Here is a 16,341-nt window from a genome sequence, read left to right on the forward strand (position 1 = left end):
GACAATTAATCAGCTGCCCGCTCATAATAAGTTCATGTGCTACGTGACGCCAAACATGCGCATAAGAGTGTTTTCACACTCGTTGTTTGACTTATAGATGGCGCTGACTGTCGCTCCTACTTTTAAATTCAAAGATAAACCCAAAAAAGTGGATGGAGGGAGGGCCGCTGTGATAGCTCAGTGGTTAGAGCATCGAACGCGTAATTTGAAGGACGTAGGTTCGATTCCTGCTCACAGTTGGTAATTTTTTCATCCACTTTTCTTTCTTCTTATTTACATTCCATTGATTTTAATAACTTCCCCTGTACATTCCTTGGCATTACTGTCTGTTATATCTCATTAATATTGTGTTAAAACACGGAAAAACGAGCCCTTAGGTATACACTTCTTTCCCTTATTTCATTGAACGAGGGCCTCGTACTGGCAGACTTGGTGTGTTTAGGTTGTATAAGAGGGACAATTAATCAGCTGCCCGCTCATAATAAGTTCACGTGCTACGTGACGCCAAACATGCGCATAAGGGTGTTTTCACACTCGTTGTTTGGCTTATAGATGACGCTGACTGTCGCTCCTACTTCTAAATTCCCAGATAAACCCAAAAAAGAGGATGGAGGGAGGGCCGCTGTGATAGCTCAGTGGTTAGAGCATCGAACGCTTAATTCGAAGGTCGTAGGTTCGATTCCTGCTCACAGTTGGTAATTTTTTTCATCCACTTTTCTTTCTTCTTATTTACATTCCATTGATTTTAATAACTTCCCCTGTACATTCCTTGGCATTACTGTCTGTTATATCTCATTATATATATATATATATATATATATATATATATATATATATATATATATATTTATATATATATATATATATATATATATATATATATATATTTATAGTTTTAGGGGTGAAGCTCCTAAAGCCATGGGTCTGTTCATGCATGTCTGTGACCAGTTAGTAACTACCTAGTTGTATGGCTTACTCAGCAAGAGGCGCTAGTGTGAGTGACAGACAGACAGACAGACAGACAGATACAGACAGATAGATAGATAGATAGATTGACGGACGGACGGACGGAAAGACACATGAATGGACGGACGTATGGACATACATACATACATACGTACGTACATACATACATACATACATACATACATACATACATACATACATACATAGATACATACATACATACATACATACATACATACATACATACATACATACATACATACATACATACATACATGTCAGTCAGACAGGCAGATGTATGAAAACGTGGATGGACGCATGGGCGGACGCACAGAAAGATGGATGGACAGATGGACACACGAACGCACGAACAGTTGGATGGACCTCATTGCCAATGACTGCATCATGCAGCACATGCTTTTCAATTACGCACTCCTATGTAACCATATGCAACATACCACGATCCGATCGGTTTCCTGAGATATAGCTTGCCCGTGCTGAGCAATGCCTGCAAGCCCAATGTTCGTGTTCTACAGGCAGTACAAGCCCAAGCACTGAGAGTGTGCCTTGGTCTGCCCAGATGTACGTCAACAGAGGCAACAATTCCAATTGCTGGTGACTATCCGATACAAACTCACATTGCTGTAGAAGTCCTGAGAACGCACATAAGACGCTTTGCACGGGCTCCCTGTCATCACCTTGCACTGTTTCCTTCAGAGAGACGCTAAGCATTGTTCGCTAAAATGATTGTGAAGTACAACAAGAAACTTCCCTCTGGCTTCACTCCTGCATCTGAACCATTGATACCACCTTGGTGTTTTATTCGACCCACAGTGCATCTTAGTGTACCAGAGGTTCGGAGGAAATCTCAGCTTTCACCGCCCGTGCTCAAACAACTGTCTCTTCTTCTTTTGCACGATAAATATTCAGAAAGTGTACATATATATACCGATAGCTCTACGAACCGCCAGTGTTCGTCAGGTGCAGTAGTTGTCCCAGCAAGATGCGTTACCATCAGCTTTAGGATTTATCACTCCACGGCATCTACAGAAGCGGAACTAGCTTCTTTGCGCACTGCACTTTGTGTGGTCAATCGGGAATCACCACAACAATGGTCTATTTTTCGCGACTCAAGGGCTGCCCTACAATTTGTGCTCTCAGCACTGCGTCGCCGGCTGTACGAACAGCTTATTTGCGAAATTCGATGCCTTCTGCTCACTTCACACGAATAAGGGCATCATATGACATTTCAGTGTCAGTAATCATCGGTGACTTGAGCGTGAAATCACGTTTTCACTATGGTGCCCACCAAGCAAGGAGACGAATCGTCAACACCACCTGTCCTCTTTGATAACTCTCCGCATGCCCACTGGGCTCGACCAAAGAGAATCCATCCTTTTTCAACGCTTGTGGCTAGGAGTGGAATTTACAAAATCTTATTTGTCATAGGAATGGCCGACAACGCTCTCTGCGATGCCTGTCGTTGCGAAGAGACGCTACACCACCACCTTAGCGACTGTCCGTTGTATGACATCCGGAGAGAGTCACTGGCGTCCATTCTTGCACGCATCGACAACAGCAAAATCTTCGTCACCACTATTATTTCTAGTGCCCAAGAGAAGACATTCCAATAGAAGGCGACAAAAGCTGTGTTGAAATTCCTACGCGACACGGTCTTGAAGAAGTGGCTGTAATAGCAATGTCACTCACCGCTAGAGACAAGACTGGAAAATGACTTAGTGTGCGCGCGTGTGCTGCCGAATGTACTGTGTTTATCTCTCTTCCCTCTCTCTCCTTTCTGTATTTTATCTCCCCCATCTCCCTCCGATGCCCAGGGTAGCAAACCGGTTGGCTAAAGGCAGGTTAACCTCCCTGCCATTCTTTTCCTCCTATTTTCCTTCCTACCACAATCCGAGGGACGTGCATTGACTTCGTGTTTCCAAACTTCCTACTGCAGCCGGTAAAACTACCTCTCTAGCTTCACTTCACACACCATAAAGCCGTAATAATGAAGACAACTCGCAACCCATCCACCATGACAACAAAGAAATGAAAAGAACGAACGAAGAAACAAAACAACAAACAAACAATAACAAGATAGAAGTCGATTTGTATAATTTACGCACAGTAAATTATACAAATCTATATACAGTCTTTCTAATGATGTAATGAACTAACTTTTCACGGGAGAGCTGTGGTTTACCGGTGATCTCTCCCCTGTTGAGCTTCGTCGACTCATCATTCATTCCGTGGATATGGCAACATTTTTTATGAATAATCTTTTTTCTTTGTCTCCACATCCTATACTATGTGGGCTTATATAGCGAAACGTTGTATCTTTATATTATCTCAGTTCCTTACACCGTTGAGTGTCATTTGTTTTAGCTAATATAAATTTGGTTGATTGATCGATTGATTAATATCTGGTGTTTAACGTCCCAAAACCATCATTTGATTATGAGAGACGCCGTAGTCGAGGCAACCAGAAATTTAGACCACCTGAGGTTCTTTAACGTGCACCCAAATCTGAGCACACGGGCCTACACCATTTCCGCCTCCATCGCAACTGCAGCCGCCGCAGCCGGGATTTGATGCCGCGACCGGCGGGTCAACAGCCGAGTACCTTAGCCACTAGACCACCGTGGCGGGGCTAAATTTGAACGGTGTGAGAAATACAGACCTATTGAAGTCCCAAGTCCGTTCTAGAGAAATCTGGGTAAAGCGAAATAGGTGAAAAAGTGGGGCCTCTGTACGGCCATGACCAATAATTTTCGTGAATTAGTAAAACTAAGACACAAAGAAAACAAGGAATGTATGAGAGGTATTATTTCTGCTCATTAACCTAGATTAGTAAGTATGACGGAAATGTAAAGTGATTTGTGTCATAATTACTAGAGTGTACCTAAACACCACTAATATTGTCTGGTATATGTTACTTGGGTTCACTGTCTTTTCCTTGTATCAAGATGTGAATTTTACAAAATTATCCCTTTATTTGCTCTCGTTTGTACATTCAAGTGGCGTGTCACGGTAGCCTTGACGCTTTAACCTAGTTATTGAAACATTAATATGCTAGCCGAAAGCCCACAAGAAGCTCGCGTGCGTCGTGAAGTGAGCCGGCTTGACATCATACGGAAACATGTGGCTGTGGCTTTGATCGGCCAAGCAAGTTTATGCAAGTGAAAACTCGTTACACTTGGTATTGTTTATTTACCGTCGCAGCTGCAGTACAATTTTCCAATAATAATAATAATAATAATAATAATAATAATAATAATAATAATAATAATAATAATAATAATAATAATAATAATAATAATAATAATAATAATAATAATAATAATAATAATAATAATAATAATAATAAATAGTAATAATAAGAATAATAATAATAAAGTTCTTTCTGATACATCATACATAGGATGAGGCAGGCAGGGAGAAAAAGCTGACGAGCAGGTTTTTGAACTTTATTTTTTTTATTTCAACATTCGGGATGCTGAGGGCCGTGGTCAAAAAGCCTCTAATGGGCTTGACTGGGACCACGACCCCTTACAAATGGGCAGCATAGGCAACACTTTTATTGCAGTGACAATGTACAAAAATTTGAGCAAGCATAAAGCATAAAGTATAATAAGCATAAGCATAATAAAGCATAAGCATAATAAAGCATGATGATTGAAAAGTAATAAACTCAAAAAAATGACCGTAATTATTTCCTTACACAAACGATATCAATAAGAGAGTGTAACGATGCAAGAAAAGAAGATCGCAAGATTAGCACCAAAGTAAAAAAAAAATAAGAAAAAAAAATATGGGGCATGTGCCCATACGCTTACTACACTTACAATCAGAACAGTCACTCAAATGGAAGACGATATGGCATTCAAGTGAAACGGCAGGAGGAAGCGCAGCATTTCTTTGCCGTAGTTAGTGCGCGTGCGCGGGATAAGCCATGTGTGATTGAAACGCGTGTTATAAAGAACTTTGCGGTGGTTTAGGTTGGCAATGGTTCCTTAAAGGTTGTCGCCTTTTAATCCTGCATGGTAGCGTTTCACAAGCATTGCGCGGTAGTATTCAGGTAGAGGTAGCAGCTTCATGTCGTGAAATATGGGAGTGGTGTGACTGCGATATGGAGCATTTGCAACGGCACGAACAGCCCTTTTCTGTATGACGTGCAGTTTGCGGATATTTGTTAGAGTTGTCGTACCCCAAACCAGATGACAGTAGTTGACGTGAGATAAAAACAGGGATTTATAGATGAGAAGTTTAACTGCTTTAGGTCGCGAGAAACGCACCCGGGATAATATGCCCGAAATCCTTGATATAGTGCCACATAGTTTTTCAGTGTGTGCGTTCCAAGACATGTGTTGATCGAAAATTATTCCCAGACACTTAATACGCTGTACTATCTCAAGTTCTGAACTGCCAAGTTTTAATGGGACACGACAAGGGGTTTGTTTATTTTTCGGCCTGAAATATACAGCTTTTGTTTTTGATGTGTTAAGTTTTAAACAGTTAACGCATGTCCACGTGGCCAACTTCGCCAGTACCTCATTTGCGTCATTAATTAAGTTTGTATAATTTTCAGCAGTAAGAAGCAAGGTTGTATCATCAGCGTATATAATACATTTTACAGACGTGTCAATTTTTACAATATCATTTATATATATACAAAAAAGCAGAGGCCCCAATATGCTACCTTGTGGTACACCCGCTGAAATTTTTAGTAAATTGGAGGTACTATTGCCGACGACTACTTCCTGCTGCCGGTACATTAGGTATGATTCAATGAGTTGTAAAAAAACACCTCGAAATCCATAGTGTGCACATTTCTTTAGCAGCGTAATGTGATTTATTGTGTCGAACGCCTTTGAATAGTCTACGAAGATGCCTAAAGTGTGTAGTTCGCGTTCAAAAGCATTTAGTATAAATTCTTTCTGTTCTAAAAGAGCATGTTCAGTCGTACGGCCTTTGATAAAACCAAACTGCGAAGGAGTGATGATGTGGTGCTTATCTAGGAAAGAAACCATACGCTTTTGAATTAGTTTTTCCAGACCTTTTGAAATTACTGGAAGTATAGATATCGGTCGGTAATTGTTATGTGCATTTTTATCTCCTCCTTCGTACAGCACAACCACTTTTGCAACTTGTAACTTTTGTGAGAAAATTCCGGTGGAAAAAGCAAGATTAAAGATATGCTCTAATAATTCAGCAATGATATCTAATACATGTTTGATGGGCTTAATCTGTATGTCATATGCGTCACAACACGTGCTGTTTTTCACAGACGAAAAAGCATGTGAAAGTTCACCAGCTGTTGGCGCCAAAAACGCGCTCTCAGATATACTGTCAGACAAATATGTGGTACAAGCTGAATTGTACTGTTCCTTCGCTAGCGATACAAAATAGTCATTGAATAAGTTTGCTAAATCATCCTTACAAATAACGTCACCGTCTATCACAAGCTCAGTAGGCCTGAAGTCATCACCGTTACGGCCAAGAAATTCGTTTAGTCTAGACCAAGCCAAGTCTTGTTTATTCATTACATCTTTGTTGAAGATGCTGTTTAAGTACGTTCTCTTTTTGTAACGCAACAGGCTGTTTACTTTATTTCGCTGGGCTTTGAAACGTTTAAGCGTTTCTTCGTTCTTGTTTTTCAGGAAGTTTTCGAACAATTTATTTTTACGTTTTATTTCATTAAGACAACTTTTAGTCAGCCACGGTTTTTTGGCTTTGCGCGTATGCTTGAGCTGTTTGTACGGAAAGCATTTCTTGTACACCCTTATCAGTTTGTCATGGAAAATATCATAGGCGGCTTCAGGTTCTTGCTCGCAATACACGCCTGACCAATCGGTTAACGATATCTCCTTGCGAAATGCAGCCAGTGTATATTCTTTAATATCTTGAATAACTATCGGTTCTCTGAGTTGGGCTGGCGCACAGTTTACGGTTTCGTTTATCAGCATAAATATAGGAAGGTGGTCACTGATGGGTGCGCTTAGTACGCCGGACAAACATTTCGAAGCTTCTATGTTAGTAATGAACATATCTATTAATGTCGCAGTGTTTTTGTCAATGCGGGTTGGGATGGTGATAACATTAGAAAACCCATTGGATTCAATAACTTGACAAAGTTCTAACTGACTTTCTGATGGCTTTGCAACATCGATATTGAGATCACCTGCAAGAACTAGTGTACTACCAGTGTCTCAAACCCAACGCAAGTATGTATCTAAGAATACTAAGAAGTTCGACTTGTTACCACTAGGAGGGCGGTATAAAACACCATAAACAAAACCGTCACTTGGTACAGTCAATATTTCATAATCATTAGTGACATGCGAAAACTCGTGAACCAGCCTACATTTTACTGAGTTTTTAGCCATCATCAAAACACCACCTCCTATTTTTGTTGGGCGATTCAAAAAGAAGGTTTCATAGCCGGGTGATCTTAAACCTCAGATTCATCCCTGTACCATGTTTCCGTCATCATAAGAACATGAGGTTCAGAGCGTATAGTTGAAATAAGGGCGGTTATTTGGTCTTCTTTATTTCGCGCAGATTGTGCGTTGAGATGAAGGAAGGACAAGCCATTATTTTTCGTGGAAAGTAATGCGCCTAATTTTTCGAGTGTCACGTAATCTTTGTCTGCCATCTTTTTCTTTAGGTAACAGTCGCTTTGGTCATTAACAGTGGCTATTCTCTCATTACTGAGAGGTCCTGCACGCTGGCAATGACGTGAACTCTGCTGTCCTCAGTTTTTCACGCCTTGATGCGACCATTGTCCACCCACAGAAACTTCCATTGCTTTTCTCTCTTTAGTGAGAGCGCTTGTGCAAACAATCTTTTGTTGTTGGGTGTGAGGTGGTCATTAACGTACACATTGGCACCTTGTGACTGAGCGAAACCGAGTGACTCGGTTGTTAGACGTGCCCTGCGTGCTTTACGCAAAAATTCATCCTTCTTGACCCGAGAACCAAACCTCGCGATTATGTTCGTGTCCTTTTTTGCTGGCACGCGATGCACAGCGTCGATATCATCCTTTTTTATGGGACAGTCAATTACATCACCCATTTTCTGAAGAATGGTGGCGCAATCCTCCCCCTTTTTTAATGGCACACCCTTTATCTCAACGTTGTTAAGTCGCGAACGCTGTTCCATGTCAGCCAGTTTAGCAGCCAGTTCATCATTTGATTTTTGAAGAGACTTGTTTTCGGCTGAGGTAAGCTCATGCTTCTTTTTCATTTCTTCATAAAAAGTGCTGATAAAAAGGTTGACTAACTCTGACCACCCCAAAAATGTACACTTCGGGGCATTTACAGCAGACTGTGCTGAACACAAAACATAAAAATAAAAAATAACAATCCGAAAGACAAATTGATAGGCAATAAAACAGGGTACGCAAAAAGGGCAGGGAGAAAACGAAGGAAGGGGAATTTAGGGATAATACAATGGCCCGCCACTGTGGTCTAGTGGCGGAGGTACTCGACTGCTGCCCAGGTCGCGGGATCGAATTCCGGCTGCGGCGGCTGCATTTCCGATGGAGGCTGAAATGGTGTAGGCCCGTGTGCTCAGATTTGGTGCACATTAAAGAATCCCAGGTGGTTGAAATTTCCGGAGGCCTCCTCGACGGCGTCTCTCATAATCATATGGTGGTTTGGAGACGTTAATGCCCCACATACCATTATTATTTCAATGCAATTCTACTGTAAACATTTATCAGCAGTAAACGAGACAACGTATGCGTTAAAAAGAAGCACTATTGCTTAAAAAACAAGAACTTGTGCCGAAATCAAGTATTAGAATGTTGGAGGAAGTAATTTGAGAACTCTAAATACAATTAACCATCAAAATTTAAAAAAAATTACACAGGTCTTTTGATACGGGTAATCAAACTCGAGAACAGTACCATTGTTCTACAGTGAAAGCTGTTATGAGATCACAACTCGGGTCACGCGCAGTTGTCCGCCGCAGCCTCCGCCAGTGTCCGTAACCACATCACCCGAAATTAGAAGAAGATCTAGCACCGATGCCACAGTGGGGCTCCAAGCCGGGCCCACTGGGTGCGAGCCCAGTAATCTACCATTGAGCCACACTGTTGCTTCGGACGTGTCGGCAAAATTGCCTAAGGCAGGCTTGATGTTGGGAAAGCAATCGCGTTAATACGACCTATAAAGCGTTTTAAAAGGCCCCTAAACCATCCAGTGGTCGAGATTTAGTTTAGGTGACGAAGTTGTGCTCGAGTTTCCAACGAACACGTAGCCGTGAGTGTTTTTCGATACGTTGCCGTAATAGCGGAGTTGCACGCGTTTGAGGATCAAAACGCGACGATCGCTTCTTTCCCTGTTTTCTTCGCTGCCCTCTCCCAAAACCGCTGGGCCCCTCCTCGCTGAGTCAGCTCAGGGCCCCTCCTAATTTCGCGTGGCATACGTCACTGCTGACAGCTGTTCGAGACAGCGTCTACTTCCGGTTGCCGCGATCGATCCGCCACTCCAGTGAACCAGCTTGCCGTTAACTGTGTTCTGTGTGTCATTCAAGTGCACTGATAGTTGATTAACCGCTGTTGCTGTCGTGCCGGCCCGTGCCCCCACGAATCGTGCCTGTATGGACCCTGTGTTGCGTTACGGGCCGCTGATGTCGATTCGCATGCGGCCACACGACCAAGAACAGCAAAGTGCGCGCGAACAGATGTTTGCAGAGTGACCGGAAGTCGTCGGTTGTCCTTCGGGCAATCGCAATCATCGAAATCAGGAACGTCATTGAGCTTCACTGGTGATGCCACACATGTCAGTGGCGGGAATGGCGGGGACCGGAAAGTTCAAACTAGGCTTGTTTCTTCCTACTCTGTCTGTAGTGTCAATATCATCACGAGTAATGGTTTTTCCATCATCGCACAAAAATTTCGGAAAGCGTCAAAAGAAAACCCTCATCTGGGACGCCGTTGATGTCAGATAGTTCAACCTTGAATACAGTGTAAATTCTTCGATATTCATTTGAAGTTGCTTATTTTCACCTGGAAGTTTTTTGTGCGTGTTTCAAGGTGCGACGGGCTCTTCATGCAAAGCCTTTATTTCTAAAGAGAGCGCGTTGACACTGTCACCACCTTCATTCCACACTACTTGAAGCAGCAAAGTTCAGCATGAATTTTGTGCTTGAAATCCTCTGCTTACCATGAAAAACAATTGACAGGAAACATTAGTACTCTTGCTTGGCAGGAGTGCATGCAGTAATACTAAGGCCCAAACAACGAAACGTTTCTTTCCTTTGACCGCGTCCTCTCCTTACGTGAGGCTTCCTTACAACCAATTACCGACGGAGGAAGCAAGCGTACTCTGAAAGCTCCCTTAACCCGTCCTCGCGGGAGGAATGGTTGCCGCGCTCCTGCGTTCGAGATTATCGAATATAAGCTTTGCTCACAAGCGTTTATTCTATAAAAAAAATTGGGTCACCACATCACTTCCAAATTGAAGTGTTAATATAGAGACGCGTGTACGCTTTCTTCAAACTACGATTACTGAATGTGAAAAGCCGCCGTAGTTGAGCGCAAAACGTGGTGCATTCTAGCAACAATGAAACGCCCGCCTCTTTAAACGCTGTTATGGTCCCTGGCATCATGCACGCGCGCTCGCCGCTCGCGTCTCCCCGCACGGGTGGGGTGGGAGGGTTGCCTCGAAAACGAAAACATCACGTGGGCTAGCTGTGAGGCGAAGCACTAGTTCAGGACAAGGAGCGCACCTAACAGCGCACGAAGGTAGCCCCAAAGTAAGCTTAAGCTGAGGAAGCGCCAAGGAAGCCTTCCCCGAGGGCTCCTCATTGAGAAAGCTTTCAGAGTGACATAAGGCGGCCTCACAAAAATGAAGGCTTCCATACTGAGGAAAGGAACGTTTCGTTGTTTGGCCCTAACACAATTAAAGCAAGAAATAAGTGTCTCAACTATGCAAAAATGATTTTGGCCAGCACTGTGAAGACCACACACCCTGCTGCCAAACTGAGGGGAATATGGAGAGCACTTCATATAAGTAGGCAGCATCCAGTAGCTTGGTGAGACACAGCGCATGAGCAGGGTGAACAGAGCTGATGCTTGGAGCAATGGTTCAGAGTTTGCTGGTGCTTGGGCTCCTTGACCCTGTCAGGAACTTTTCTTGAGCAGCCTTACTCGCATGAAATGACAGACCGTGCCGAAGAATTTCTGCACCGGTGCAAAAAAATTATTTCGGTGAGGTTTGTCTAGACTGCTTGCGCTGCTTGCCAAATTGCAGTGAATGGCTAGAAACGCATGGCCAACATATATTTAGTGGCACGCAACTGAGAAATACAAAAAGGGCATGCTGCAGTATAAATACAATGAAAAACATGCTGTTGCAGAGCTTTTCATGTCGATGTCATACATATGAATTTTCATTCACCGTTATTGCTCGCTCATGCACAAAGATGAAGTTAAAACTCTTAGACGAAGACACCCCCTTTTAGCTGTATCGACTGCGCGTAATTAACACATAAGCATCCGTGAGTAATGCTGTTGGCTGCGATCAATTATTTCTGTTTTTGAAGCTGACCCAATATATGCACGAGTGCAAACACAGTGCCACATTTGCATTTCTGTAGTTATGATAGCCATGTTATGTGCTTCTTAGGTAAATGCCATGCAATATGCACCATATGAATATTTTATTACGTAAAAATGTCATACCACTGCATATACATGTCAGTATGCGCATATGCATCCACTGCAGATAAAGCATAAAGTAAAGAAATACTGACACATGAATTTTTTACCAAGGTAGTGGAGGGCTCCAGAAATTTCGACCAGTTGGGGTTCTTTAACGTGCAACCAAATCTGAGAACACAGGCCTACAGCATTTTCACCTCCATCGAAAAAGCAGCCACCAAAGCCGGAATATCATCCTGTGACCTTCGGTTCAGAAGCCGAGTACCTTAGCGACTAGACCACTGCGACAGTTCAATCTCGCTGTTCCCCCATGCAGGGTGGCAGACCGGCTTTGCTGTTCTGGCTAACCTTCCTGCCTTTCCTTCTCTACCATTTCTTCTCATGAGTTCAACGAAGGGAGCTTCCTTCAAACGGCTAACAATCGGACGTTTATACTTAGCCTGAAATGGAGTTCACTAAATGAATATTGTGTGCTACTTCATAGTAAGCGTTGATCTTAATTGTTCTGGTTGGCTAAAAAGGCACTACTTCTCACTTCTCGTCAAACAGCACAAGCTGTCTAATGACCATAGGGGGGAAAAGTGGAAACGCTAAGACAAAACATCAATCTTGAACCACATACCATCACAATAAAGCAAGCAAGCTTCTGCAATAATGACCGGCAACCAGGATCTCGCACACTACAGATAGCCACGTAGGAACGGGGAGGCTCAGCCTCACCGCCACATCGCGGGCTCCCTGGACAGCCCGCAGTTGAGCCCCGAAACTTGGGCCCCGAAACGGGGGCCACTGCCAGCGTTAATGCGCTAAGTCACTAACCTCACCACAATCGGGACAAGTAGAGTCAAAAGCCTCTGAGGAGATAATGCTGAGGAAAAATTGGCTTGCATGGATAGGACGTGGTCTGGAGCATTCTAAACGTGATAGCCTGAGGTCTAGACAACTTGTTGTGTGGAGGCGCAAATGACCATCTACTCAACTGGTAGTGTTTAGCCACTTCACTGAATGTAAGTAAAGCATCTCTGAACATCTCATTGCCAACCTGTGGGACTACGTCCTCCCCAGCTCGGAGGGTTAGTGCGCGCGCCCGGGTGTGAGCAGTGTCATTCAGGTTTAATAGATAGTCCAGCAGGGGTCCGAGATGTGCAGGAAACCAGGTAATAGTATGTGGAGAATGTGTCCTATTTTCAAGTAGATTAAATACTTCAGTACAGACTGAAGCAGAGGTGAAAGCCTTGACCGCTGATCTTGTGTCGGTGAAGATTTGCGATCTACTGTCATCCAAAAAGGCAAGGGCTACAGCCAACTGTTTTTCTCTTGAGGGAGTAGAGTCCCTAATTTACGCAGCATTGATAATAGAACCCATATGATTGACGAAAATAACAGAAAACCTAGCTGAGCGACCATACTGAGCGGCATCGACAAAACACACTGAACGCGGATCGTTCCTGACGTTCTTGAAAAGTGTGATGGCCCTAGCAAAGCATCTTCCTACGTTGTGCTGGGGATGGACGTTTCGTGGAAACGGAGAGTCCTGGATGGCAGTACGCTGTTCATTCGGTAGTTGAAGACGGTGATCCTCTACGAGCGCCGGACTGAGGCCTAGAATGGACAGAATTTTCCTACCAGCCGGCATACACTCTAAAAAAAGAGCGGGTAAAAAGGGTGTCTTTTTGTCCCACAACAATAATCATCATCTATATTGCGTTCCATTCTTGCGCTATCGCCCCGCACCCAGTACACTCCGGTCACGATCGACATGCCCATTATGAGGGTTGCATTGCATTCTCGATAGGAAAGTGACCAGTGCCGAGTTTTTAAGAAACGAAGCGCACGCAAGCCTGATGAGGAATAATATTGTGGGACAAAAAGGCACCCTTTTTACTCTATATTTTTTTAGAGTGTAGACGACAGGCGCATTAGCTGTGCAGTCTCTTGGGCTTCATTTATCTCATCTAGGATGTTATGAAGTCCTAGCTGCATAAGCCATTCAGTGCTTGTTCGCACGGGGACGCCCAACACGCTCTTTACGCTTTTTGTGATAAGGGTTTCCAGCTTATTCATGAAAAACACGAATCAGCATTTGAGAACAGAAGCAGTTCAATGCACCAGATAGAGAAGGGGCGCTGCTCGCGAATCGTGCTGCTTTGTAGCCTTTTAAACTACATGAACGATGAAGCCGCGGCATCGCACTAATTCTTCATTGATTTGGTACATAACTGTAGACCAAGATCATTGTGAATCACGAAGTCGCATAATTAAGTTGCCTGGAGCTGCACAAGTGCCAGAGCATGCTGCACAGCCCCCTTTCATGCATGCCCTCGTATACAGTCATGTTCATATATTTTCAACGTTTATGAGACACACAATTATGCAATGATCAAGAATTATTCAGTTTTTCCCCGTGTTAGTATCTTGCTTAACTTCGCGTTCTTCTCCCCCCCTAGAAAAAATACGTCAGTTTCGTAGCTAGCATTACCATATATTGCTGTTTCTACTTCGTCATACACTGTGATCGGTGTGCTCTCTAAACACATTATCTACTAACATTAAAGTGCGAGCCAGTGCAGTACATAAAAACCACTCTTACATCTCGAAAGCTTACGGGTTTCCCGGAAAGAAACTTCTAATGCCTAGATATTCAAACTGATATTTTGAAATCGTCCCGGCGCGAACGGCATTGGCTCTGTGACCAAATATACTGTGAAATGTGCCACAATCAGCAGTGCACTATAGCTGTAATAATAATAATAATAATAATAATAATAATAATAATAATAATAATAATAATAATAATAATAATAATAATAATAATAATAATAATAATAATAATAATAATAATATCATTGTTGTGCTTGTTGTTGTTCATCGGGTTTAACCTCGCGTTAAGAGTTACTATATAACCTCCCTGAAGGTAGCACATGCACCTTCAACCAATCTCTATCATCTGGTAAGTAACGTGAAGACTGGAAGATTGGCAAGGTAGCTCCGTATTTAAGGGCGGACGGGCACTCACACCGCAATTATCGACCCATTTTACTAACATGCATATCCGGCAACCTACTTAAACATATTATAGCTTTTCATACTTATGATCACCTTGAATCGAATAAATTTTTCCTCCTAATCAGCCTGGCTTCAAGAAAGCGGCTACTCATGCGATACTCAGTTATTCAAATTCACCACTGTACCTTCACTTCAATACGAACCGCAACGATCAAACCAGTTGCCTCTTTTTCGACTTTGCCAAAGCTCTCGATACCGTCCCTAATTGTCGTTTAATCTCCAAATTGTCTTCCCTCTGTATAGATTCACTAACACTGTCTTAGATACGCAACTTATTCTCTTCCCGTAAGAACTTCACGGTGGTTAACGACACTTCACCTAAAATCTGGTGTTCCCCAAGGCTGTGTACTGAGTTCATTACTCTTTTTTATCCACGCGTGTTTCTTAGTTTAACTTTTGTTTTTTACAGTGGTCACCCACAAGGCCTGTCAGGATTGCTCTGTGCAAACAGTGCCTGATTGTTAGAGAAGGTTCGCGATTATTGTAGATTGTTCTGTTAAGACCAGGCGCAAGAAGAGAACACTCGAGATTTTTCCAGAGCTTCCGCGACGACCAGCGATAGGGCTAGAGTATTCGACAGCACATGCACAAATGCCGACGCACGTCATCACTTGTAGTTGATCGACGACCGACGTTCTGTTCGCCGCTATCAGTGCTAGTGTCTGGCTGTAACCTGACATTTCTTTTACGTGGTCACAAGTTCAGCCCGATAAAGAGTTTATTCTGACCACTCTGTTTACTTCCTTCGTCCACAGTACGACCCCGTGACAGTATAAATTGAATATTTTTCTGCTAATCCTTAATCCTCAGTTAGGTTTTGCATTGATGATCGCGTCATCTACCTCAATATGCAATCTGTTGACTATCATATTGCTCTTTAAAATGATTGTAACCTAACCTTCAGCTGGTGTGAAGATTGGCAAATGTCATTTTATGCCTCTAAACGTGAGTTAATCTCGTTGACTAAAAAGCGTACTAACTTACCCTTTCTCTATACCATTAAGAGTACTGTTCTTTCAGTCACATCATTGTACAAATATCTCGACGTTCACCTGTCATGAGATTTATCTTGGACTACGGACATAGCAGCTGTATCTTCAAAAGCCTCCCATTGTCTCGGCTATCTTCATAGAAACTTGCACAACGCTCATTCTAACGTACGCGCATTATCATATCTAACTTATCTTCGCCCACAATTGCAGTATGCATCATCGACATGTCGCCATAACAAGATTACCTTGTGCGTATGTTAGAAGCCGTCCTGAATAGGAGAGCGAGATTCATTGCTGGTAACCACGACTATCGTTCAAACATCACCCTAATGAAACAAGGATTTGCATTTATGTCACTGGATCAACGCCACGTCAATAGCATTTTATGTTTATTTGATTGGTATATAACAAGTTATAAATCCCGCTGCTTGCTCCTTCAGCTTCCTCTGCACACATTTCAATGCATTCACAACGCTCGTCGTTTCATGCGTGTTCATTGTCACACAGAGGAATTTACCTTATCACCATTACCCCGAGCCATAGCACATTGGAACGGCCTTCCAGATTGCATTGTTTCCATCTCTAATCGTGAAACTTTTTGTGATAACCTGACTTCGTGACATTTTACTATTATATAACTTTGTTGCA

The 16,341-nt window shown here is 42.9% G+C and overlaps 1 non-coding gene across 1 annotated transcript; it reads left to right on the forward strand.

Annotated features, from left to right (window-relative positions):
• The first annotated feature begins 621 nt into the window (after positions 1-621).
• TRNAK-CUU (transfer RNA lysine (anticodon CUU)) lies at positions 622-694 on the forward strand. Its single transcript has one exon. It is a non-coding gene; the product is annotated as a tRNA-Lys (tRNA).
• The last annotated feature ends 15,647 nt before the right edge of the window (positions 695-16,341 follow it).

The sequence above is a fragment of the Rhipicephalus microplus genome, unplaced genomic scaffold, assembly GCF_043290135.1.
Source record: "Rhipicephalus microplus isolate Deutch F79 unplaced genomic scaffold, USDA_Rmic scaffold_121, whole genome shotgun sequence".
Classification (NCBI taxonomy): domain Eukaryota; kingdom Metazoa; phylum Arthropoda; class Arachnida; order Ixodida; family Ixodidae; genus Rhipicephalus; species Rhipicephalus microplus.